The sequence below is a fragment of the Alexandromys fortis genome, unplaced genomic scaffold, assembly GCF_014885135.2.
Source record: "Alexandromys fortis isolate MF-2015 unplaced genomic scaffold, M_Fortis_MF-2015_v1.1 scaffold_37, whole genome shotgun sequence".
NCBI lineage: Eukaryota > Metazoa > Chordata > Mammalia > Rodentia > Cricetidae > Alexandromys > Alexandromys fortis.
Genome location: NW_026067914.1, coordinates 7,891,727 through 7,919,715, shown reverse-complemented (window position 1 = coordinate 7,919,715; position 27,989 = coordinate 7,891,727). Strand labels below are relative to the sequence as shown.

Below are 27,989 nucleotides of genomic sequence, written 5' to 3'. Positions count from 1 at the left end.
ATTTTCTTGATCTGAAAGAAAAGGCTATGGTGCTTTTTCACTGGCCCTTAAATTTAGCAAAAATATGATTTGGATATAATTTTTCTTGGACAGCAAAAATATGGTTTGGAAATAAATCCATTAGAAAAACCTGAAACGATTATCCAGATTTTTGCGGCAAATAATACAGAAGATGGCCGTGTAACACTCCAAACATGTTTACCTGAGAATCAGGCATTTCAGACCGTGGCAGGGTCTAATTTTCACATCATGGCGACATAATCTCTGCAGTAGGTTCTGTAGGTCTGAAAGCACCTGCAGGAGCTTGCTTCAAAGTGTGCGCTTGCATATCAGCTGCAAGCCGTTACCTTGCGTGACCTTAAGCAAACTGCCTCCCATCCCTCACTTCCCTGATCTGCAAATGAGGATGTAACGATAGCTCGCGCACAGATTGTCAGGATGACTAAATAAGATCATCTACATAAAAAAGCGAGGGCCTGGTGGACTGGAGAGATGAGCCTGCGGCTGAGAGAGCTCACTGCTCCTTTAGAGGATCTTAGTTCAGTTCCCAGCGCCCACCCTGGGTGACGTGTAAGTGCTGGTAACTCCATCTCCCCAGCATTTGATGCTCTCTTCTTGACCCCATGAGAACTTGCGCTACCATGTGCACATGCAACACACACATAAAAATAAAAATAAAAAAGAACAGCTTCCTGGCACACCCTATGAATCCAGTGCATGTTATTGTTCTTATCAAAATATTGATGTGCCCATTATCTGGCCTTTAAGCAACAACGGATGCAAACTGTTTACGCGTGAGAAGTGGCCATCATTCGCGTCCAGTCCCTCTAACTCTAGGAAGTGATGGCACTGGATTTGACATGGCTAATACTTGTTTTTGCATCTGAAAACAAAAGTTTGTGTGTACATTCATTGACACCATGTTTGATAAAGATGTGCAGAATTCATGACCCGGGTCGTCCCAATCATGACAAAATGTCTTCAGGGGTAGGACTCATCTCTGCCTAAAGCTGCCAGCGTTTCTCATCTTGAACTCCAGAAAATCTGAAAGTCCTTCTGTAAGCTGAGCTAAAATCAAGCATGCACTTTCATCATTTCATCAGATCTAAGATACCAATGGTAGGAAGCGGTGTCATTATTTTATGTGTCACGGAGGGGAAAAAAAGAAAAGGACCAGCCAATTATACCATGATGTCATACTTTCTTAGCATATCAGCTATCACAGGCACGTACAGACATTTCAGTGAGGTCGAAATGTGAAGGTATGGGTGTTGTGAAATAACAAAATATGACATTGTCTAGCGGCTGAAACTTCCAACACAGTAAAACCAGTCTGAAGGCTGGGGATATAGCTCAATGATAAAGGGCTTGGTTAACATGTGTGAGGCCATGGATTCAATCCCTGGCAGTGGAAGAAAAGGAAAGAAAAAGCCAATCTAATTATTCCCTAGGGCAATACTCCAAGGACAGAAATCTTCTCTTTTTCTGTCTTATTGCCTTTAACTCATAACCACGATCTTAAATCCATCTCCACTTTCCATCCATTGAATTCACCCTCATTCATCTGAATTTCCGCTTATTCGTTCATACAAGCACCAAACATTTTCTCTAGCATCAGAGATAAAATGATAACTAAAACAAACAAATGCTGTAACTTCGAAAGTTCACTGTAAATATAAATAGCAGATGAAACAATATATAAATAATGAAGTCAAGCCAGAGCACCAAGAGTGTCTTAGTATGTACAAGAGAAGATACAAAACCAAGAAGAAAAGGGAATCTAAGTATGTTACCCAAATGGGTACTGAAGGGCAAGGTGAGCATGGGTCTACTCTAGACAAAGTTCTTATACTTTTAATAATTTGCCTTTTTCCATTCTCTCATCTTCATCTTTGTCTTCTTTTTGACAGCCATGATACACTGTGAAATTTGATGTTCTCACTATCTATAAAATCCCAAAATATTTTTGAACATATGCTATTATATTGTCTTCCCCCACTTCAGCCTGTCATTCTTCCTAATCAAGTGTTTCTAAAATTGGGAGGTGGTTGGTGTGAGAGGAAAATTATGTTTTTTTTTCCTTTTTGGAGGAAAATGTAGGATTTTGTGTTTATTTTGGTATCTACCATTTATTTAAAAGAACATGCTAAGCTAAGTGTTGGTGGTGCATGCCTTTAATCCCAGCACTTGGGAGGCAGAGGCAACTGCTTCTCTTAGTGCAAGGCTAGCCTGATCTACTGGGTTCCTGGGCAGCCAGGGCTACACAGAGAAATTCTTATCTCGAACAAACAAACAAAAAGAGGCAGAGCTCCTGCCTAGAACCTACAAAGGCTCTGAGTTTGATCCGCAATACTAAAAACAATAATAAAGTAAAAGAACATGCTAGCATGTTAAATTTCTTCCTAATAGTCAGCCTGTCCCTTCACTGTTACAGTACAATTTTAGCTACCAGTCCATCAAACTTGAGTTGGACTTATATGAACAGATTCATTTATATTCTACAACAGGGCAGTGAATAAAATGTAAAAAAAAAAAGAAGAAGAAGAAGAAATAAGTTCATTCTATCTATCTTGAAATGCCAAGAGTATTAAAAATATCTTGTGTAGGTCAGTGGCATTTGCTGCTGTGCATTTATCTCATTGGGAAGTCTCTTGACTTGCTGTAATCTACCTGTAGTAATGAGTCAGATACAATGATCAAGAGGGAAATATCTTACTACAACCAGGGATCCAACCCACTTTGGAAGCTCTCCCAGGGCTGGGGACCTATCGAAGCACATGCAGTTTGTATGGCTTTGTTTGAGCTCATATTGAGAGGTCGAGGGTGCTTCCAAAAACAGAAATTCCATGGAGAGTTCCTGTCTCCTTTGTTTCGCTTCAGTAGCACTTAGAAGTCACCAAAGGTCCCTCCCACCCTTTTAATCATGCCGCTGGCTTTCGCTGACACACTGGAGTGCATGTGCACTCAAACATACAAAACAGATGTGGGGGAAGCACGTTTGTGCCTCAGTGAACTCTCTTCTCTAGTGTTCATGTAATGATGAAGCCATAAGCAATGCAAACGCGTGCTTTTCCCAATAGTAGCACACGAAGGGTAGATTTTCACATCCAAGTGTCAGATTCCCTGCAGTTGGAGCTACAGACAGTTGTAAGTCAGCATGTGGTGATGAGAGTCAAGGCCGAATCCTCTGCAAGAAGAGTTGGTGCTCTTAGCCACTGAACCATCAATCAACCCTCGTGACTACTTATTTATATGTATCCCTATTATAAGTATAAGATAGTCTGTTAGTCACCTGAAGACAGACTTAGGATAAACCAGAATATTCTTCATCAAAATTTACATCCTGGGCTGAGGAGATGGGTCAGTGGGTAAAGCATGAGAACCTAAGTTCAGATCCTCAGAATCCATGTGGTATACCAGTTGTCTCAATGCTAAGGGGCAGAGACAAGCCAGCCAGGCTAGTCAACCTTTGAGCTTCACATTCAGTAGAACGCATTGTCTCAAAAATAAATACTTAAAGTGTAAAGCAATAAAGGAAGGTACCTGACACTGATTTCTGGCTTGCCTCCACAAAAGAACACACACACACACACACACACACACACACACACACACACACTAACCCTAGTCATGGTCTCTGAAGGAGAGCCTTTTTTTTTTTTTAACTGAAACTTCAACACAAAAAGTTGGGAGAGGTAATGTAACGTTGGCTGCCATGTACATACATATAAAACAATGACATGCCCTGGCACCATTTCAAGGTCACCATCCTACTAAAGAAAAGAGGGTCACGTGGCAAGTGAGAGCTCTCATAACTTGTCTTCCCGACCTCCAAGGACACGCCTTCAGTGTGTCTGCTGATGTTGGTCCTAGAAAAACCAGGGCAGCCTTCATGAATGTGCCCTCTACTCCCTTCCCAGCTCCAGTTCGCTACCCATCCTTGGGCCTGACCAATCAAAGCTATTCTCCATGAGTTAAATGGGGAGGGGAGACAAAGAAAGAAACTTGTCTCGCCTTTCTAGCAGGGAAGCTTCTGGACTAAGCCGTGGGTGGTGCTGTTTGTCTTGTGGACTGAAGGGCAGAGGGGGCAAGTGCGAAGAAGGACGAAGCAACAGCAGAAGGGAAGGAGGGAAAATAACTCAAAGCAGAAGGCTGATGCCTCCTCAACACCTGCATCTAGGCCTTTCCAGAGACCCTACAGGATTGCCCTCTTGGGCTCATTACAAAAGGATTGACACATTAGTTCAGCACTTTCTGAACGAACTCAATGACTTGTCAAGGTGTTCCAGGGTGCCAAAGAGCAACTTACAGCAGGACTTAGCAGCACTGAGCAATGTTCTGGCCACTGCCTCACCTCTGAAAGAAGGATGAAATAATCCTGGGTATTTTTATCAATATCATAATTGAACATTAATAGCTCGTTGTGGTAAATGTCAGTAGGAAGTTCCAGGCATCCCAAAAAGTCCTTTAGTGTGATATCCTGGGGTTACAGACTCTTTAAAGTCACTTAATGCTGCCACATGAAACTGCTCGGGAGCAAGCTGATTGTCCACTCTTAATAAAATGAGGTTGTTTTAACCACCCTTAATGTGTAGCTAATGGAGTTTGAAGGGTAATACATCAAAAATAATTATGAGATTTCCTTTGTGAGATATTAGCTGGTTCGATGGATAGAAAATCTTCCTCACTAACACCCTTCCTATAGCATAAAGTCAGTCAATTTTACATCTGCCTGCTAGAGGCACTCTTACACAATGTGTTTTTATTAACATACTTGCATATGTTCCCTTATTTCGTCACGCATGCTACTAAATCATATGTGCATACATACTTTGTGGACACCCTGGTAGGCATATACACATCCAGGATTTATTCTTGTTCTTCCTAGTTTTATTACCTTAGGCACAGTTCTTAACCTCTTCTGTGCCTTTATCAACCTATCTCCTCTGTCTTTTTCGGCACACACACACAAAAAAATAATCACGTCATGTTGACAAAAGAATCACATCAAATGGTCTCTGAGAATACTTTGGGAGCTGGAAAGGACTATACAGGCGAACCAAGGTAGTCTTTCAAAGTAAGAGGCATGCAACCTGAGGGAGGACTGTATGTGAAGCAGCTGTCTGCTCCCTTCACCCTGCTCCACTGCAGTTCAAATGGCCACATGAAGGGAACATGTTCAGCCTCCTGTCTGCAAACCGAAAGCAGCTCTCCTTCACAGGGATGTCTTTTCAAGTCTTTCCACCATCCATGTGCAGAACATCTGTGCTAAGACCGTTGCACATACAACTCTTTGAAGCACCGGCTGCCTGGAAGAAACACTTTGATTTGGGCTTCATTAAAATGCCTGAACTTCTATTAAGGACACAAAAGATTTTCTAGTAAGAGCTCTCTTGGGAAGAAGACCAACCTCTAGCTAGTTAAATCACTCAGAAGCCAAGTGGCTGGAATGTCTTTAGAGCACTAGGCAAAGAAAACCTTGCTGAGAGCCTGTAGCAATGCACAAACAGCTGGCTTGGGATGTGATTGACCCGGGGTGAAGCCATTGTGGTAATTAAATTTAATTTTCTTAATCCAACAGTGCCTGGCTGCAACATGTCTACATCTTCTAGGCAGAAAAGTCACGATTCCCCTTTAACAATGCTTTGACGTAGCTAAGATTTCCGCAGCTTAGTCCCTTCATAGTACAAGTTGTTTCTTGGCAAGTATAAGGCTAGCCGTTCAAGATAGCTATGTGTACCGAGGAGTTTAGCATAGACGTTATCTTACTTCAGGAACTTCCCAGAAAGATCGCAAAACATTAAACGAGTTTTAAATACCAACATACACCCTAATCTGTAAGTACAGTGTATCCTGATATCACCTTATTTAGAATGATGGACCATCCATGAAGACATTGGTGAAAATGAGGGGCTTGGATTTGAACCGTTTCTCCACTCTCGGGGGGCATATGGCTTCATGCTACAGCACTCTGGAATTATCCTCTCCAAAACAGCACCAGAGCTCCGAAGGAAAAAAAAAAAAAGACCCGTGTGTTCTTGAAATGAGAGAAGCGAAGACATTCATGAATCCGGCTGCTCGCGTCTGTTTATGCTGTAAAGAACAGCCGTCGGTATTGTTACCTCAGGAGACCAGGGTTATTTTATTCGCGTGCATGTTGTGCGTGCTATCTCCCAAAACTGGCCCACAGCGCCACGAGGTACCGTGTCCCCGGGAATCTTAATTGCCTGGTCTATTAGAAAAGAACATCCGACCGTTGCTGGTAATTGAACACGGTGCATTTTGATAGCATAAAAGAAAGATCAGATAGAGTCACACAAGTTCTCAGTATGTCTTAAGCCGTCCCCCACCCATCCCCTACCCCCACCCCCCAAAAAATATAAGAAAAAAAGAGGAAGGGAAAGCCTGGGGCTGCAGGAGTGTTCCAGAGAGCGAACTGCTCCGGACTTCAAACACTGGGAGTCATTCTGTCAAGGGGAGGGGGCGGGCGGGGGCAGGCACTGGGCCTCTGTAACAAAGTCCTCCTCTCTTTGCTCCCTCCCACTTCATTCACTTGCAAATCAGTGTGTGCCCACAAGAGCCAGCTCTCCCGAGCCATAACCTTCCCATCCCGAGAGCTGCAGTTCCAGCCACAGCAGCAAGAAGCACAGAACCGGCAACCGTGGCGGAGGCAGGAGCATCCTGGGCTAGTTGCAGGGTGTCCCCAGGATCCGGAAGGCGAACAGAGGTGGGTTCGGTCTCTGTTGGTAATGCCGGGGCTGGTGCGTGCGTTTTCTCTCTTTCTTTCCTTTTCTTTCTTCTTTATATATACATAGCTTTAATTCTGTAGTGTTGATGGAAGCCAATCAGGGAAAGAGAGCGGTCCTCTGCGCCGGGTGTGTGCTGTGCGCGGAGTTGGGAGGGATGCTCAGCCGCGAGCTGGAGTACGGGCGGGCGCGCGGGTCGGGCTGCGTTGGTGGCGCTGCTGCCCCGGCTCAGGACCGGCGCCGCTTCCCGGGGAGCCTGGGCGCCGCTCCTCCGCCGCCTGGTAAGACCGAGCCGCCTAGGGGTTTGTGGGGGGCTGTCAGGGAACAGAGCGGACTAGAGGAAGCTGCGACGTCCTCTCCATGGGGCTGGCAGTGGCGGCCTGCCGAGCGAGCTCTAGCTTTGCAAAGTTGGCTGGTCAATTACCAAGGGCGCTAGTGCGTGCAGGAGCGGTGGAACCATTTGGGGATTGATTTATTTCCACCCACCCAACAATACAAAGGTCTGTGTGTTGTCTGCTTGGGCTGAGTTACGTTCTTTGGCTTTGAGGGTAACGCAGAAATTAATTCAGGTAGTCTGAAAAGTCTGGAATGCTCCCAATAAGGAAAACTTACAGAGATGGTTTGGCTGAGAGAATGAGCTAAAGAAAACTGTTAGCTTGCATGTTCGGAGCAATGCCTGCAGGCTTCTATAGGACAGAAATGCTTAGGTTGCAAGGCAAGTCCGACACTGGACTTCGAAAATGGATCACACTGTCCAGGGAAAAGTCATATGGAGACGCCACTCGCGGATGTTCTTCCATGGCTGCACACACACGCACACACGCACTCACACACGTCTGGGGGAGAATGTCTTCCTCCGACTGTTTGGAGAGCAGACCTTGGTGCGCCTGATTTTAGGTGTCAAATGCGAGAGCGGAATTCCCGCTGCGTTCGTGTGGAATTTAATGAAGGCGGGTAGAGCAGCGTCCTACACTGCAGCAAAGCTAGGGTCACTTCCTCCGTAGTTATTCGCCTGCCAAGAGTTACAGTCCATCTCGAGATGGAGATGCTGGCGAGGTCAACGTGGTACTGAGAAATGTTGTCGCTGCTGCAATAAAATCCATATTTTATGGGACGCTACTTGCAGGTCTCTGTGTTTGCAAGAGGCTGGCCGCCTAACTCAACTGCTACTGAGAACATTCAAGAACCAAGAAGTTTAATCGTGTGGAACATTCACACATTTCTCTCTCCCACTCGTTTTCCCCCTATGATGACACTTTCTTGCGACAGTCACTGCAAGCTGTATCAGCCTGTGTCTCTTCACTTTCGCTTGCTGAAGTCACACGCTGTGGACCAGAAAAGATATTTCCTTTGACAGTGTGCCTGGGGTGGGAGATGGATGTTAACTGTGAGCTTTCCTGGTGGTTAATAATTCAGGGGTTGCAGACCCCTCCTACGACGCTGACGGAGCCAGAGAGAGAGAGAGATCTGGCTAGTTAACCGTCAACTCCTCAGAGAATGAGTAACAGCCTTGTGAAGGATTGCCAAAGCTGGCTTATTTTCCTTCTTGCCGACAGTTTTACCTGACAATGGAAAGCCCTCAGGATTCTTTCTGCTTTGGGGGAGTGCGGGGGGGGGGTGTTGGATAAACAAATGGCTCCCCATCTAGTTTGAGCACAGTCCTTTGTGTGTGGGCATTTGCATGTGACTCTGTGTTGGTATTCTGGAGAATCCAAAAGCCAGTTGTGACCAGAAAGGGAATATGATAAAGCAGATAGCTTCATGATGTCATGAAGAGGGCAAAGTGCATGCCAGGTGCCATATTTTCAATGCAGCAAAAGAAACTTAGAAGAAATCGAACAGAGAACTGTGCCTCAGCCCCCCCCCCTTTTCTCTTCAATATGTTCTAATTAACCAAGTGTTGGGGTGAAATAGAGAGTAGACCTTTTCCTCCCTGGTCTCATGACTTGTGCCATCCTTTGGAAGCAGAGGAAGTGATCAATTTCTTCAACAAATACAAGTACATTGCTGAGAGAAAAATGCAATGATGTAACTCCACTGTATTTGTCCACAATTATCTTTCGCTGCCATTAGGAGGAAGTGACAGTCTGGTGTCTCCAGAGGGATTTCCAGTCCCTCTCCTGGTTGGTTTTTATGCCAGTTTATTGCAGTTACATTTCTCAGTGCTAACTCTGCAAAGACAGTATGTGGAGCGAAAGCATTTTCTCTCAAGTTGTCGACTATTCAAACACCTGTGCCTTACCTCCCACAACCGCCACTTCCCTCAGCTTGGCGAGGACAAACTTGCCGTGAAGCATCCTCTTCTCTCGGGGACCAAACTGCCTTGCAGAATGCCTGAGACGCTGGTCAGCCTCTGGCATTTCTAGAAATCACATCGTGAGGGATCACATGTGATCCTTTTCTGAAGCAACAAGTTAGGACAGTGGCTTCGGCAGGTCTCATTAGTGGTAATGGGATGGCTGCCGCATCCAAGGATAAAAACAGAGATAAACAGTGGAAAGCACCCACCTTCCTTGGGAATTTCTGTGTGGACTCCCTTTCTGACTCTACTTGCTTTGTAGTCGGGGATGGCAAGGTATTATTAGGGCTTCATATTTCCGGCTACCACAACTTTTCTGTTTAATTGGTAGGGACCTAGAGTGGACCACTCCGGGCCTCTGCCATGCAGTTCAGTTGCAACACAGGTCTCGCTATGATAAGATTCTGTCTGCTTTTACTTCATAGATATTAGCATTTTCCGAGCAGAATATCAAAACCATTATCTGCCATTTCTATAGTTTCCTTTATTTAAGGAACTTCTGACATATTTTCATAATTTTCTAAGTATGTAGACCTTTGGTCTTCTTCAAAAGTCTACATACAGTTCCAAATCAAAGCAATGGCCAATTAATCATAAGCGTACCACTATCAAAATCATCCAAGAGTTTCCTTATACATTTTCCTAGAATCTTGTCAAGGCTCTGCGTCCTAAATACCATCTTACCAACTACTAAGAAGGAGCTTTTAGTTATGATTCCAACTAGTAAAGACTCTTGCCTCTAAAGAAATGTTTGGAGAAAAAAAAAAAAGCTGCTAACTTTGTGCTGAAATAGAGGTGTCTAACGGTAAGAAGTTCCCATTCAAATAAGCATATTTGCTAAGGCAGGTAAGATGCACATGTTGCCCTTGTTCTGATTGTTATGTGTCATAATTGTTCTCTAGGTTCTAGGTAGCCTCTTTTGGAAAAATATTTATTACATTTTTTTCTTTTATTTGCGTGTGTGTGTGTGTGTGTGTGTGTGTGTGCGCCATGGCACCTGTGTGGAACCCAGACAACTTGCAGAAGTAGGTTCTCTGCTTCCACCATGTGGATTTCCAGGATCAAACCCAAGTCATGAGGCTTGGCAGCAAGTGCCTTTACCCACTGAGCCACCTCACCAGCCCTAGATAACCTCCCCCTTTAAAAGCTCCGCCTGGAACTCGGAGTAAGATAAGTTCCGAAGCGTGAATCAGCCTTTTCTGCTGACAATCTTCAGCTTCCGACTTCCAATGGAAAAATCGGTTCTGAAGTTTGAAATATGCTGCAAAGAGATAAGGCCCTGCAGAAGCCAGCGCCCTTGTCCCTGCTCAGTCACCGCAGCCGTTCAACGGGGTCCGGCAGAGTCGGGGTCTCGTTTATAAAATAACAGGCAATACTGTCTGGACCTAACCAGTGTCTACTGAGCCTACCTCATTTGATTCACAAAAAGGGGAGGATGTAGATAATCAAACTCCACTTATTCCTGAATAGTGTTTCCTTAGTACAAAGATTCCAGAACATTATGGAAGTTGCAGACAAAAAGAAAGTTAAACATGAATGCACACAGGGGAGAGAGGAAGAGAAAGGGGGAGGGAGAGAGATGATAGAGGTAAAGAGAGAGGGAAGGGGGAGAGAAGAGAGGGAGAGAGAGAGAGGGCCCATTAGTGAAAATGTTCTACAAACCAGGGAAGAAATGCAGAAATGTAGGTTGATCTTGTTTTACTTTCCATAGGAATGTCTATCTTAATTTTAAGATAAATGGGAGATTTGGACACATTCTTGGATATCAACCATAATGCTTTTGTTTGAACTTGCTCTTGTAAAAATGAATTTGCCTATAGTTTTGAAAGTTCCTCTTTAGGGTAAAGGCTCCTATTTTCAAAGCAGTGCTATGAGAGACTTCAGATTTTCCCTATTGAACTAGGTGAATATAGTCCTTGGATCAGTATTAACCCCAGAGTAGGAACCGAAGGAGCCTGAGAGAACATGTACGTACTCTTTCAGAAAGTTGGTTCACTTACGAGATGAGAAACAGTCAGATTGGTTAAGCCAAAAACAGTTTGGCCCGAGGGAAGCAACTTCAGCTAGTAGTCTAGCTGTTCAAGACTAGTCTGTTCAGGGGAATTCCAAGACTTCCAGTAAAAACACCTGCTGTACGATGCTTACCTTGAGAGCACCTTCATAAACGCTCCACAGATGTGAGTGCAGGGGGCTGTGTCTCCCATCCACACAGAATTCTCTAATCATCCCATCTCGTCTCATTATTATCTTGGCATCAACACTGTTGAGTACCCAATTTCTCTAGCAGTCAGACCACCTTTCTGAGGTTTATAAAAAGAGTTTAATCTAAGTCACAATGCAACTATTAAAATTTGATTTTGCAATATTTGGCAGCACAGGTCGAAAGCGTCTACCAGTAGATATACAGTGTTCTCATGGAAGAGAGCAAGTTTTGAAGATGAAGATCATAATGCTAGCTTGCCATGGGGTCTAATCTATCTTCACAGCTCACCACTTGAGAGTATACTGTGTCTTTCTATAATTTCCTAAATAAGTAGGTCTGACCAAAGATGGTCAAGAAGCCTATAAGTCACAGTAATGAAAACCGGCACCAAGAAAAGTTAAGTTGAGGACATGGCCAAGACAGAAACTGAAAGAGATGAATTCCATGTCCATTAGAGCACAAGAATCAAAACAAAATAAAATGTGCCTGTTTCACACGGGATCTCTTTCTTCCTCATAAGCAGGGTACTTCAAGCTCAACTGCACCCTTAGCATGTTCATACACACCGCTGGTCTCTGCTCTGGAATGCAAACCTGAAAATCAACCTTTAGAAATTACCACCTAAAGAGACGATCATGGCTTGGCTATAAATTAACAGTTGAGTATTGTTTTAATGTGGTCAGATAGTCATCAGAATCAAGAAAGTGTTTCTTAATGCTTTAAACACTAGCTCTTTCCTTTCTCATCTCTTTCTTATCATACAAGTCAAACAGGTGGCTCTGTCTTCTTTGGAGGCCTGCAAGCCAAGTATAAATTAGTGATTTAGACAAAAACCAACCAACCAAACAAACAAAACGATTTGTATGGTAGAGCGAATGAAAGACGGACCTACCGAGGTAGCTCCCCCAACACCTCCACACTTGGCATGGAAGACTTTTAAATCTACAGTACTGTCATTTATACATATGATGAAGAAGATTTAAACACATACACAGAGAGAGGTTCAGAGTTTCTATTTATTTCTTTTATGTATCTGGATGTTCTGTGTGTGTGTGTGTGTGTGTGTGTGTGTGTGTGTGTGTGTGTGTGTGTATGCAATGCATGCATGCCTGGTGCCTGCAGAGGGCAACACTGGAGTTACAGATGGCTGTGAGTGGCCATGTGGGCTGAAGTCAGGTTCTCTGCCACAGTAGCAAATGCTCTTTAACTATTGAACCATCTCTTCAGCTGCTGAGTCCAAAATTTGTATTTGTCTAAATAATAAAATGACAAACTAAGCTTTACTGAACTTTCCTATAAAGTCAGGCAATGTTCTAAGCATTTTACTCTGGTTTTCTTTGTTTGGTGAGTGTTTTTTTTTTTTGTTCGTTTGTTTGTTGTTTTTTGTTTTTTGTTTTTGTTGTTGTTGTTTTGCTTTTGAAACAGAATGTCAGTCTGTAGCCCAGGTTACACTGGAATCCATTATGTAGCCCAGGATGGTTCACAGCCCAACTCAGCCTATCTTGAGTTTAGAACTCCAGGCAGGAGCCGTCTTGCGGGCTTTTGTTATGTTTGTTTAGCCTCTGCGCATGTGTATGTAACACATGCATGCCTGTTGCCTGCGGAGAACAAACAAAGCATCAGAACCCCTGGAACTGGAGTTTCAACCTAGGGCCTCATATACTCTAGGCAGGCCCACCACTGAGACAGCTCCCCAGTTTTATGTGCGCTTTGCATCATAACAATCACTCCGTAAATCAAAGGGGAAATCTAATATGTGTTTCCTCTTTACTTAGCCCTGCCTTTGCTTGAATTTCCAGGGAATTTCCCTTTGAGCCAAGCACTTAATGAATGTGCTGTTAGCAAACACTTGTGATATCTTAGAAGTGCAAGTGTGACTCTCTCTCTGAGAAACCCTGAGCAGCAGAGGGCATGGGAATGATTGGATTCTTTTGACCAGAGGAAGGCAAAGTTGAAGGCTAAGGAAAATGTTTCCAGGTTACTCGACTTTTAGATTGCATTTTGTAATCACACATTAGAGCTTCTAAACAGCGAAAATCATATGTGGGCTATTTGTCTGAGCGTCATTATCTTCTCCTAATACGAGAGATAGCTTCATTGATGGAGGAAGCACTTTGAGAAAGTAGCTAAAACTGAAACCATTTGTTTCCCTGATGCCAAGGAACAACCCGACTTCATAGTAAGTACCTCTAAGTACATCAGTCCCAAATCATAACAATAACGATACAGTATGCCCAAGGCGATTGGGATGCTGAGTAAGAGTGTATTTATAGAACTGGGATGGTCACTTGGTCAGGAAAGTGCTTGCTATACACCCATGAGGACCCGTGTTCAATCTCCAGCATCAGCATCCATATAAAAAGCCATGCAGGGTCTGGACTATGATCCCAGCACTGGGGAGGAGACAATCCAATCCCTAGATCTCACTGGCCAGCCAACAGAGCCTAATCAGAAAGGCCCAGATCCCATATCTCAGTGAACAGACACAGTAATGACATCCAATCCAAGGTTGCCCTCCACTCTCCCATGTACTCACACTGATAAGATGGATTTATATCCTTCCCTATGTGAAATGTAAAAGAAGTTTTGGCTTCTTGTAAAGCCACAATTTCATTACTTTATTACTATCACTATATCGTATCTGCTCTCAATAACTTTAGCATGAGTGAAGGGGCAGGTCTTGTATAGCCCTGGACCCAAAATCCCCATGTAGTGAAGGACTGCCTTGAACTCCTTTTCCTCCTGCCTCTGCTTCCCAAGTGACGGGATTATGGAAGCCTGTACCATAAGGCCTGGCTCTGAATGGATTCTTTTCAAAGTAAAATTCCATATGCATATGCACACAAATCCAAAAAAAAAAAACAAAAGCCAAGGAAGGAAAAGGTAGTGAGAGAGGGAGGAAGAGCTCTTAACACCTCGGTCACTGCATGTGGCAGAAGGGTCGCCATTCTCCTTTGTTCTCCCTATTGCCACTTTTAAAACATCATGTAGTTCATCCAGCCTCCAAAGAAAGTTTGATAATGAGACATAGAATCAGATAATGTGCAGCATGAGAAGGTTCTCAGAGACTTCATCCCATACCGACCATTTGCATATGAGATAACTGATAAGCAGGGAGCTGCAGTGTGACTTATCTGTGGGTGTACTACATTCACTTCGTTCTTTAATCTCCCTCCTCTATAACTTGATATCCAGTCACTGGATGTCATTGCTCTTTGTCATTTCTACTTAATTCTTGCATTAAAAATTAAAGAGGAAATACAGCTACGGTATTGTTGTTTGTATTTTATAGCCGTGCAGGCTTGACAACGAACCGATAAGAATAGAGTTAAAGGCTTCGCCTAGATTTCTGTGTTTCCACATTTTTTAACTTCTATTGCGAAGAAAACTTTGAATATCTCCTTCTAAATTTTGTTCCTGTTCGGGTGTTGGTGGTGCACTTTGAGACTTGGTTTGTGTGTAAGAACCTGAGGACAGTTTTGAATGATCCTTATCCAAATAAATGCCTCTTCCAGATATTCAAAGTCAAGAGTTCATCTTTCAAAAGTAAATTTACTGGTTAGTGATTAGATATGAAAATTAATGGCAACATTTTCTGTGTTTCATAAACCTCCATTTATTCTACATTAAAAACTCAGACGATGACCTTCCTTTGAAGTTCGAATGTCAGTTCTTCTACGAGAGTATATGTATGGATAAATTATGCTGGGTTTTACCTTGGCAAGATTAAAATCTGGCAAGCAATTCAATGTCAACTCTTCCCCCTTTTAAAAAATAAAACTGTTAATGTTCCATGAAATCCAAAAGCCTTATGACCAATGGGTTGTATAATGAATGTCTTCATATTGAAAAATGAGGCCTCGTTCACTTCCTTCTTATACGGATGAGCAAAAAACAAAGGCAACTTGTAATTATGGAAGAGGCAAAAAAGGCAAACTATACAAAACCACTGGACCAACAGGTATCCTTGGGGCCTGTAATTACAACATACATGGGAATATAGCTCAGTGGTAGAACACTTGTCCAGCACAAACAAAGCCTTAGGTTCAATCTCTAGTCTCAACAACAACAAAAAAATAAGCCCTATAGATATTAATTCTAATATTTAGAACCAAAGTGATCTTTGACTATCTAAACATGTCCTCTAAAAATGTACTTTTCCAAGATGATGGCCAGAATGTGTCATAAACAATTAATTTCCCCACTTGATTGTATAATGGATTATTTAGCAAGCAATGACAAATTTTAAATTTATATCTAATCTAATACGCAAGAGCAAACACAGCTCATCTTAACCAAATAAATAATAAAAGAGATGCATTTCTCCATAAAAATAAACTTCATATACTTATGGACAAACAAAAAAATCTCTAAAATGTTGATGTGTACTTTAATGTATGCATTTTTACTTTTAAAAGTGATGGTTCTCTCAGGGATAATATGGCTTTCATCCATGAAAGCAAGTGTATCATGCTTTTAACTGCAAGAATAAAAATGAATTTTATTAATCTATCATCCACCTTGTAGAATGTGTAAAGCTGTTCAATTTCACATTCAAATGAAATATTCTGAGATCTCCTTAGCAACATGTACTAATTCAACACTGATCAGAGCAGTGTGTGGTCAGACTAAAAAATCACCAATGCAAAATGACAGAGCTCACCATGACTACTATGTGGCTGATGAAGCCTAATGTGGACCACATCAAGCTACTGTATCTCGTAGCAATTATCCTCAAATTAAGCTGCTTCCTTAAAAGTACCTAGTTGGGATTTTGCCAGTGTTTCATAAAGAATTAATTCTACAGGGGAACCTTTTGATACCTCCACTCCTTTTATCAAAACAAGGGATGTTTGGAGCAGGCCCTGATTAACTAGCTGGAGGAAGCAGGATCACCGGCAGTTACTGTCCTCAAGAAAAAGAGGTTCTACTCCATCGCCCCCACATGCCAGAGTACCAGCTGGGCAGCACGTCCTACCTCCGTAGAAAGCAAAGTGGTCAACCTGTCAGCTGGCTTTGAAGGAAACGCAAACATGCCAGACACATCTCTGAGCCCTGCATCTGACATTTTCATACCATATGTTTTAACTGTGTTTCCCCTCTGCCAATTCCCCCCCCACCCGAGATTTTCCCCACCTTCCGACTCACCTAACTTTGTCCTTATGTTCTTTCTCTCTCTCTTTAGAAAACAAACACAAACAAAAAACAAGAAGCACATGAGCAAATAGACACTTCAAAAACGCAAAAAGGAAATTCAAAACAAATGAAAGACAAAAAAAAAATGCCTAAACAAAGCAAAATGGAACAAAGAGTTTACAAAAATACCATTGAGTTTGCTTTGTGTTGACTAGTTTCTCCTAGGGAAGGGGCCTGCCCTGAGGTGTGGTTAATGTACGTGCCCAGTGACCATCCTTTGGAGAAAACTGATTTCCCCTTTGCCAGTGGGTATTGACTGTGGATACCATACTCCTAAATATCTCTAGAAGGATCACTGTGGTTTATAAAACAAACAGACAAACAAAAATCTCCCCATCGTTTGAATGGAATTTAAATGGACATATGCTTTTTTGTCCTGAAAAATAATAAAATCATTCCAGAGATGGCCACAGAAGAGTACCCAGCAGGGCAGTGTGCAACATGGATACTGATGATTAAAATGGCCACTTTCATCCCAAACAGGATACTAAATGGGGGAAGTGACTTTATTTAAATACGGAGGGTAATAAAATTCTCGCAAGTAGCTAAATCCCATGTGATCTCGTGAAAGAGAAGAAATTATTGAAAGGTGAGGTTAGATTGATGGGGAACTCGGGAGCCAAAGGTGGATCCTCACACTGATGCTCTGAGCGCTCACAGAGCCTCCGTTTGCTTCTCAGTTTGTCACTACACTAAAATGGAACTTGTAAATGACTTACTTTCTTACTTCTTTCTTGTACCCTCATCTTTTCATCACGGTTGATTAGAATTACCAGTCGCCAGAGACAAGGGCCAAAGTTTCCCGATTTAATAATTAAAAATCTGTGTGCTGACGTCCACGATGTTACGAAAAAGAACTTTAAAGCCAGGAGTGAAATTTGGACTGTGTTCCGCTCAACAATTCAGAGAAGCAGCCACGAGGTTCTGCATGCTAAGGAGATGCTGTGCTTGTCACAGACTTTCCAATTTAGGTTCCATCTGATTGACAAGTGTTCCTCGGGATGATATTCAGCCTCGAGTTTTGGGGAAATTCATTATTTGACTCTTTCCACAGCAAAAGCCCTTCTGATACAAATAGAAAACGCTTTATGGAATAGATAAATCTAGGTTGGGTGGGGGATGAGAAAATGGCTTTGAAATATCGCTCTCCAGTCACAAGATCAGAGTTTTAGAAGGACGGCAGCACAAGTGACCGAGCACAGCATACGGGCTCAGGAAGAACTGCCTGATGGGTGAAAAATCACCCGCCAGTTACAAACAGTTCTCTCGAAGAAACATTCTTCTGATTTATTTTCTTTCATCTCATTCATGCTAGTGAAAATATAATTTTTCGAGCCTGTGCTGAAAACTTAATTTTTAATAACTCACTCATTTAAAAGAAGTCTATTTCAAAGGGAACTCTGTCAATGGTGTCCAGAGAGCCAGAGGGCTTGGGGTTAACAGGCTGCCGAGTCTTCGAAACGGAGCTGCCCGACCCTCTCCTCCTCCAGGCAGACTTCTTGCTAAAGTTGGTCGTAAGCATCGTAGCCTGGAGCCTGATTAACAATTTATGCTTTCCTAAGCAGATTACAGAGTCTGACAATTTGATTTCTTTAATTCTTAATTTGTGTTTGGAGACAGAACATACTTCTAGGTTTGTGCTTTTCATATATTGTATTTTAAGAAGCCAAAGCTAATCTAAACATTGTCCTCCTGAGAATTTTTACCTTTACAGTTTTAGTATCCACGTGTAGACTCTTCCTCCCACCCACCCCGCACATAACTAAGACAACTGCTTCCTTGCTTGATAGGCACATGACTTTTTTTCACTTCTTGTTGAAATGATCCAATGTGTTCCCTCTTCTTAGGAAGGAAGACGATAGGAGGAATCAAAGTAGCCTAATAACTAAAATCTGTCACTCAGAGAGCATTCACCCCACTTTAGGCATATTCTAAAGATCATTCTAAAAATGCAAATTTAGTCTTCTCAACAAGACCCTGAAGGAAATACTGTCAGGCTCCCCTGCTCACAAGATAACACTGGGAAACAAAGCACTTTTGCTCCTTATCCCAAAGTCTCACTGCTAGTTCTTAGAAGGTAAAATGTATTCCTCTGCTGTTTCAACTGTACATTATGGCACCCATTATGCTTAATATGTAAAAATATATTCCCATGCATGCATTATGTATTCAAATAATGAGTGGATGGGTAATGAATTAGATAGTATGGGCGATGAGGATAGATGCAGGTAGATAGATTCGAATGTGTGTATGTCAAATACAGAAGTAATGGGTATACAGATCACACACACACACACACACACATACATACAATAATTTATTTCTCATAACTCAGAAACATCATAAGAAACTTCCCCCTTCCTTCTCACCCTCAACCCTTTAGTACACCAATCTGTCCTCTTATAAATTAGGTCAACTCATCATAATCCAAATCCACAGATTTCAACCTCAAGAAAACCATTTTACTTTAGGTTCAGCTCTTCAGTTTAATTTGAATCAATCTTTTAATCACTTGTTGTTGTTCCCAAGGGAAAGCTGGCCAGAGTGTTTGGAAGGTTCAGATTCATCGCTCATTAGTTAATTCATTCTATAATATTTATCGAGAGCCCCTGTGCCTGGCTCTGGAGAGACCGGCAGAGGTAATACAACATACATCAGCTATGTAGGAGAAATGGATTTTATTCCCCACTCTCTGTCCAAGCTCAGCAGTCCATGCTTTCTGTGGAAGGTCTAAGATAGTATGAGTTATGTTGTTTGTTCTCCCTACATTTACATCCTAGGAATTCAGAATTAGCATTGAGTCTCAAGTGACGTTGGCAGTGTTTTTATTTGTTTTTAAGTTTGCTGTTTAACATCCTGCCCAGCTTCAAAAACAGTATCACATCCCTCTTCTCCACCGAAACCCTGATATGTTTTAGGTTTTGACAGGATGTTTCCGAATATTTCATAGTCTTCCTGTCTCGAATCCCTTCAATAACTATTTAATGAACATCTTTGTGCAAAGGCTGGTGGCACCATGTGCTTTGACATTAGGTTGGTTTCAGTAGGTATTTAGTAAGAAGTAAAAGCCTTTTGGGAAACGCATATTAAATAGGCAGAAATTAGGTGGGGAATGAATGGATCAGTTTGACTTTCAGAGTGGGATGGGGTGGAGACAAGAGTTGGATGGGGTGGAGACAAAAATCTCACCATGCAATTCGGGCTGACCTGGTACTAAATATACAGTGCAGGCTAGCGTAGAACTCACCATCATCCTCCTGCCTCAGCCTTTTGACTGCTGGGATTACAATGTGGATCACCACACCTGGCTAGAACTGGGTCTTTCAGTCATGAAAGAGATAGGATGACCATTGCTAAATGTGGAGCTGAATATGTTGGACACAACTTGGTGCATGTTCAGCTGGAACCACTGGTACAGATGTCCTAATTGCTGACTCCCTGGGGTCCTCACTCATCCTCATTTGGTTAGATATTTTGCCAGGGAAAAGGCCATGAATCTGTTTCTTCTCAGGGCGTCTAGTCCCCTCCTCCCTCCTATTTATTTCTCGCTGCAAGATCATGTCATTTCCCATCCTTAGTCTCAGTGCAGCAGCCACACCCCCTTTCCAGAAGTCTCTCCAAGCCCACCTCAGTCTCACCTACTGCATCCTGAGAACGAGGCTACCGAGTCATATTTCAAGCTCTTAAGATCTAGCAGTGATCTTGACGAATAGAGCGAACTCATTAAACATTGGTTGAAAGAACAAATAGAAACTACTCATTATGGAACTTTGGGCTACATTTATATACTTTTACATTATTCATGTTGGATGTTAGCTTCTTTCCTAGTAATCTGATTTCTTTCAGATGCATTGAGAGGCGGGTCCATACCAGTCTCCAGAACTGTCCATAGAGGCCCTCAATAGGTTAGGAATCTCCCTCCCAGCCACGCCCACCTCTGTCCCTTCTACTCCCTTCCCTCTCTCTCTTCCCTATCTTGGTGCCTTTGACCAAATATCTGAAAAACAGTTACAGATCCTAACTGAAGCACCTATAACAGAGCAATTGAACATCTTAGCTGGAAGTTGGTATTTTGTTGGTCATCTACACCGAGGTGTAAAGCTGTTACAGTTCTCCATTTCTGTGCCCAAGTTTGAAACTGATTATATGGTTTTTCTCATAAGCACAGATAAACTTTGGTTATCTTTGGGTTTATTATCTACCCGTAGTCATACATCAAACCGAATCTGCAGAGGAATCTGTGGGAGACCCTTGTGTATGTGTCTCGTGAACATGATCATTTTTCCTTCCAATTCCTACCTGGCAGCTGGTTCTTGAAGTTCCATAGGAGGTCAAATATCAGATTCTGTATACTTTGTTGTAACCTTGGATGTGGCTGTACTAAAGAGGCAGAATTAGACGTGGCCGGTTGTGTAGTTTTGTTTTGTTCCGTAAGTGGCAGGCAATGCACAGAACAGGAACCTCATGGATATTGCTTGGCCGTGAGTACACAGCTCAGCCCAGCTCCATCTCAACATGTCAAATGTCTCATAAGGTTATGAGACGAAGGGAATGAGATTTGGATGGTGTTCCTTTATACTTCTGTTAAATGCGCTGTCCATCAACTTGAAGGCAAAGGGACATAAACAATTTTAAACGTACTAAACAATGAAGCAGAAATTAGTTTATTTTATATCCACAGATTTTCTGGACTAAATTAGGTACTATGTTCCCTTCAAGAAAATATTTCAATTGCATTTGACAATTGTGGAAAAATGTAACTCTCAAAAAAAAAAAAAAAAGAAAGAAAAAGAAACCATGGAAACCTTATTGCAGAGGCATTGGGTCAGCTCTCCTTGGTGCTGTTTTTTTGCCTTTTCACCTTTTCGTTGATTGACACTTGCAATTAGTAGTGTTTCTCATTAGCACAAGTGATATAAACCAGTTTAGTGAACTCTTCTTCCTCACCTCACCTCTCAACTTCAGAAAAATTAGGGGATTAAAGGACTTGGGGAAGTGACTAAGTCAATGGAAGTAAAGAGGGGGTCTGTAAGTACCACTATTAACAGGGAAGACACCAGAAAAGGGAACTAACGCATGCCCAGCATCTGAAGATCTGAGCATTGCCCAGTCCCTTGGGCTCTGTGTTTTCAGCCTGTGTATTAGGATGATGCGAGCCCTGGCAATGAGAAAATCTTGTCTCAAATTTAAGAATAAGTAAAATGATGATTTTGCACAGGAAAGAATCCTGGAGAAATAGGCTCCAAGATGAGTGGCAGAAACAAAAGGCCAGGGTCAATCTGTCTCCCTCCTGCTCAACGCAGCACCAAAGTCATCCAGCCAATGATTCCCTTCAGGGTTTAAGATGTTTGCCACTGGCAGCTGAAGCTATAAGCTTTCTTATTTCTGTCTAACTGAAGGGATTGAGGGCAGAAAGGCATCTCGCAATTAAAGATTAAGGGTGGCACCCCTTGGTCCCATGTGACAGTCACATGTCAACTACTCCCCAATACAGTATTATTTTCTGAGATTTTTTTTTGAGGTGCTATTTGGCTTTTGGGCTAAAGACTTCACATTTGTAATCAAGTCCTCCATGCATTGTGTACGTGAGTATGTGTGGAAAAAGAGCACTCTTGAATAGATCTAGAATTCTATTAGGAGGGAAGAAAAGATGAGAAAGGACTGCTGGGTAGCCAACAGCTCCATCTGCCACAGTTTAGTCAGAAGCTGCGTTTCTGCACGTGAAAATACAAGCATTATGTAAGGGGGAATTCAATGGCGGTAGGTTTGACAAACTACGGCTCCAGAGGTAATAAAGAATCAGCCCACCTACCCTTTCCCAGTAAGTGGGGGTTACCTGCAAAACGGCAATTTATAGCAACGCTTTACCATTTGAGTGATCTCTGCCCCTGTCTTTTATTTTAGTCAGTGCCTGAAATGGGTTTTTGCTGTGTTTGTTCTGGGAATAGACAGAGTAGAAATACATCACTGTCCAAAAAGAAAACATTTTTTTTTCATCTAGGGATTTGAGGCTTAACTAGCTGGAAGGGAAATATAATTTCAGTTTTTTTCTCATAGTCGCATCTAGAAAATAACCTAAAGAGATTCAAAGGACACCCCACCATGTGAGTACTTTCCTTTCTCGGGAGTTTCAGCTTGGGCTTTAACCTTTTCTAGCATATTCTATAGGGTTGGGTTTTTTATCTATCTATCTATCTATCTATCTATCCATCTATCTATCATCTATTTATTTATTTACCTTGAGCTCTGATCTAACCACTGAAGCTTTGAGAAACTTTAAAAACAGCACCGGTGCCGGGAGGTGATGGCACACGTCTTTGAACCCAGGATTCAGGAGGTAGAGGCAGATGGATCTCTAAGTTCTAGGACAGCCTGGTCTACAGAGTGTGTTTCCAGGACAGCTAGGGCTACACAAAGACAGAAACCCTATCTCGGGGGCAGGTGGGGGGGAGGGGACGGGACACCAACAACAGTATTCTTTTTTCTTTTTCTCTTACTATAAATATCCCAAATTCATCTTAAGATAGCTTTTTTATTTTACCCTTTGGACTTTTATTTGAAAGAAAAATGAGCTGAAATGTAGATGTTTATCTGAATCTAAATCAAAACACTGTGAGAAATAAGTATAAAATGCACAATGAAAGGGCACTGAATTCTGTCCATGTTTTACTGGGTAATTCTGGGCAGAAGTGGGGTTCTCGGCTTCCTTTTTGCTAATGTTTATATGGATGTAATGTGTGCCACACAAAAAGGTGTTCCTGTAAGGGGCGAGGTAGAAAGAAATTCTTGATCTCGTTTGAATTCCTTGGAGCCATCTCTCTGCAACAATGTGAGTTTGCTTCTGTGCAAATGTAGTATAAACAACATGTTCAGATTTTCGTTTTTCAGCAAATTTTATAGCAGACTTAAGAAACTATGCCCATCAACGGTTTCTATTAAATCAAAAGATGAGCTGTTTGTGAAATCTGGAAATGGGAGGCCTCTATACCATAATACTCTAAAGCTTTTCGTGTGACAGAGCCAGTCTCACATGGACGATACAGGTGCAGTGACCACCCTACAGATAAGGGCCCTTATGGTGAGGAATAACTAAGGCAATGTTGGAAAAAATTTTAGCTTGGTGGGCTAGGAAGGCTGCGCAGTCATTAAGGTGTTTGCCAGTTAAGCAGGAAGATTGTGAGTTCAGATCCCCCAGAAAACCCAGCAATCCCGATGCTGGGCAAGAAGAGGCAGGGAGATATCAAGGACTTACTTGAAAGTCAGCCTAGCCAAACTGGCTAGGTCTAGGTCCAATGAGAGTACTTTCCCCATCTCAATAAGGTGGAGGGTGAGTGAGGAAAATACCCAGTGAATGCTAATCTCCATAAGCACACACACACACACACACACACACATGCACACACATGCGCACACACACACATACATACACTCACACAATGCACACTCACACACACATACACACACTCATACACTCACACACACACTCACACACACACACACGTGTGCACGCACACACACGCACATTGTACCTAGCATGTAAAAAATGCCCCCACCCCAACGTCAGCTGTTTATTTTGCTGCTACTGTTACCATCGGTTTTTTCCCCCCAAATTTCCAATCAATGTAGAGCATTTTAAAAACCATTTTTCAGGATTTTAAAAATATTTCACTCCCTGGAGTGCACTGTCACATTTTTTCCTTTTATGTTACAAGTGAAACCTGCCACTGGGGGGCAAGATGCCCACAATTCCACTCCCTGAAATGTGTTTTGGCTTACGCAGTCATGTGCCAAAAGTGGCTGAAATTCAGAACTTCCTCAGAGCCTCTTCTGCTGTGTTCCCTGGAAATCTGCAAGCCAAGCTGGGCTTCTCACCTGGGCTTGCGGAGGTGTGAGCCAACCCCAGCCACCATGATGGAAGAATGCGAAATGCAGATTCTGTTATGTTGTTTGCTGCCTTGGCCCGTGAAGTTCTTGAGCCTGTTTCTTAGGAGAGAGCTCCCAATGGTGGCATAAAAATTGCAGGAGCTGAGCACACACACACACACACACATACATACACACACCATACCACACCAGCTTTAATACCCACAATGTCCCCAGGAAACTGAAGAAAGAACTATCCTCTAGAAATGAAGACGCTGACAGGCTGGACCTAGATACCCCTTCACTCTGCAGAACTCTTATTTGTCAATATTTTCCCATTCATTCCTTTATGATTCGTCCAGTCACTTCATTCTTATTTTTAGATACCTGTTGCTTGCTCACTAGTGTGTGTGTGTGTGGGGGGGGGGTTAAGCAATGAATTTAGCAATGAACCTAATGTCTCTTCCCTCCACAAGAGCTTATGTCTCAAAAGGAATAAACATTCTGACTGCATCGTCCTCAAATCAGAAAACACAGGAGATAAGGGCTGATGGGAAAGGACGTTGGAACACAAACAGGGGAACTGTAAAACTAACGGTGCACTGCGCCTATCAGGAAATCTCCCAAGAAACCCGAGTTGCAAACTTTCAGACATGCAGAAGGTGAAGGGCCCAGAATTACAACTACATCACCGGTCCACACGCAAAGGGAATTAGTCTCTGTCCCATGGGGATTTCAGTTAGAAAACGTATCCCGCTCAGCTGTGGAGGTGAGGAGCGCGTGAGTGGGAGGGGCTCATACCTTGGCGGGGTCAGGAAACAGGTTTGCAACAGGTTTACGCAGCAAGTGAATGTAAGTCTTGTTTAACAAGCTCTAAAAGTCTCTGTTGAAAGCTGTTTAGGAAGTTCTTTCGGTTTTGGTTTTGTTTTTGTTTTTGTTTTTTTTTTGTTTTTTTGTTTTTTTTTTTTTTCCTTTTGGACTGTCAGTGGTCAGATGCCTCTGGGAGAGGGGGTCTACTTTCTGAAGCACTCCTAAATAATGTGGGTTAGAATTTACCTTTAAAGCTATCTGCTGAATGGCACCTCGCTCTTTGGCATCGCGCCCTCCGCAGCCCTATCTCATTTGCCAATGACTTCCTTCCGGAATCTCCCGAATTCTCTGACTCCCGTGCTGACATAACATCCCATCCTGGCAGGCAGCTGCCAATTCTCATTGAAAAATGATTACCGAACACTTCAGCACCAGCTCCAGGAAGAGCTCCCTCCTCTGCCCAGAGCGCAACAGAAACCACCATTGTGTCTCCTCATCACCGGCCTGGCCCCCTGCTTTGTACCTCCGCCCCTGTGGCCGTCGTGGGTTCTGGAACAGCACAAGGAGGAGCGGGTGCTGCTAAAAGTCCATGGCCTTGGGGATTAGAAAGCTGCAGAGAAAAGAATCTTTGCCAAAGGGGAGTTGGGGGAGGGGAACCTGGCCAGCAGGCTGGGAAAAAGCCAAAAGCACAGTGCGGCCAATTCAGCAGGAGGTCATGGGAGCACGTCAAACAACACAGCCGTTCTTGTTTTAAGCATTTTTCGGGATTAAATCCTGCAGGCCATTTTCATACATCCTAAGGAGAGCAAAATATCATCTACATACTTTTTTAGAGGCATTAATTAAGTTTAGCCCAGACACTGAGGAGTAATGGTCTCTGACCTAAGCCCCAACCTCCAGCTAGGGAATTGGGACGAGGCTAATGGCTGTCGCACAATCAGATCTGTGTCACGTATTGAATATAGGTCAAAGGATGACTGCTCCCCGCAGAAAACAAAAATAACCTTTCGAAGACACCATTTTATATTAGCATAAGCCCATATGCTCGGGCTCAGAAAGACATTCTGTCTATCTAAGAGGAAATCGCATTGGGAGGAAAGCGCATTCGAAGCCAAGGTATTTGGCTATGCAAGTGTACTCCTGTAAGCCTTTGTTTACTGTTTGGAAATAAATCTTGACCTGAAATTAATGAAAAACTGTGAGCATGTACTGATAAAGTTTCAGAAACTCATATGAATTTGAATTATTCTTTTGGCTTACTACCAAATGTTTAAAACACTAAAAAAAAAAAAAAAAAAAAAAAAAAAAAAAAAAAAAAAAAAAAAAAAAAAAAAAAAAAAAAAAAAAAAAAAGGACATAGCAATTCTCGTTAGACCCTCCAGGAAATCCAATTGAAACTGAATCAAGTCACAGATATGAATGACTAGATTTAATTTCTTTTATCAATTGGATACTGGAGTGTTGCTCTTGAGGTCTCGTACCCCATTTGAGATGAACCAGCACATTCTTGCCACTGTGATTCTCATAGAGTCGTCTCTCAGGTGATGAGAGCCAACTTTAGTAGATTTTCAACTACTATTATAAGTAGTGTCCTCTCATAGACACCTGTCGGCCACCTAATGATGCCACACATATTTTTTTCCTTCTTTTTGAAAATAATGAATTTTCAAATCCTTTAAATGCATAGAATTATGTTCTGAGTGAGCCACAGTAAACTTGTACTAGAAACTCTGTCCAACCAGTGCACCCATCTAGTGGAAAGTTGGAGCCTTGAAAAAATACATTGCATTTTATTGCTTGTTTTGACTCACCATAAGTCTAAAGATGCAGTCTGGAGAGTCGGTTATGTCGCGCTGTATCTGCTCAGGGAAGAGAAAATGCAAAACCAAACAGCTTGGCTACAGTTCAGTTCTCCCTTGAAAGATAAATGTTGATAGATCCCATCAATGCTATGACAGAGACGCCCAATAGATTGAAACTCTGATGAAGTGAGGTAAATTGAGAATCTGTGTATGGTGTGCAGAAGACTCTCATTTATCCCAAAATGGTGGTTTCGGTGTTTGCATGTGTAAAGGAAAGGTGTGTGTGTGTGTGTGCTGGTTCAATGACAATTAAGTTTAGGAATCAGCACCTCATCTGCACACTCACTCTGGGATTTGCTTGACAACATCATCCAAAGCCTTCTTCTCCAGTGTTTTTCCTTCTTAAATTATTGTGAAGGTTAAATGAGATTTGAGGTGCAGCCTTCACATTGTTTACAGCTTGTGAGTGAGCCTCAGTGTAGCTTAGCCATTTTGAGTGCTGTTCCCAACCTAAACTTATGTACAAGAGGAAAAATATGGTTCTCTCAGAGTACCACATACTCTTCAAGAAGAGAGAGAGAGGAAGAGAGGGGAGAAAGAGGTGAAGTAGAAACAGGAAGAGGAGAGGACGGGGTGACTTACAGGACAGTCAGTCAGCTTTTTCATAGGCTCAAAGCGGTTCACCTAGTGCGACACTGGGCAGAGATGTTCTACAAAGATCTACAGACTGTACTTCCTGACAGTGCTGGTGTTCAGGAAGACATGGTTGCTGCTGTAAAGCAGGAGGGGGCTCTGACTTCTACACTAGGCAGACAGGGTCCTTACATATCTCTGAGTTCCACCAGATGGTCTCTCACAATGTCTAAATTACTGGTCTGTGCTCACATTCAATATACTTTTAGAACTTCTAGTATATCTAACTTTAAAATAGACTTGGATTTTTTTAAAAGTGATCATTTCTGGGCTTAAGAACTTTGCAATATTATGCTAGTTTTGACAATTAAGGTGTATAAAAATATGACATTATATTTCTTTGGGTGGAAAGTCTAATATAGAGGTCCAGATTTCTG

At 42.5% G+C, this 27,989-nt stretch overlaps 1 protein-coding gene across 2 annotated transcripts in view; it reads left to right on the top strand.

Annotated features, from left to right (window-relative positions):
• The first annotated feature begins 5,482 nt into the window (after positions 1-5,482).
• Cdh6 (cadherin 6) overlaps positions 5,483-27,989 on the top strand; it is a 136,330-nt gene continuing 113,823 nt past the window's right edge. Inside the window, exon 1 of one of the 2 annotated variants that reach the window (XM_050139087.1) lies at positions 5,483-6,727. The gene's annotated coding sequence lies outside the window, so the exon portion shown is untranslated. The remainder of the gene's footprint in view (positions 6,728-27,989) is intronic. The other variant, XM_050139089.1, reaches the window with a different exon arrangement.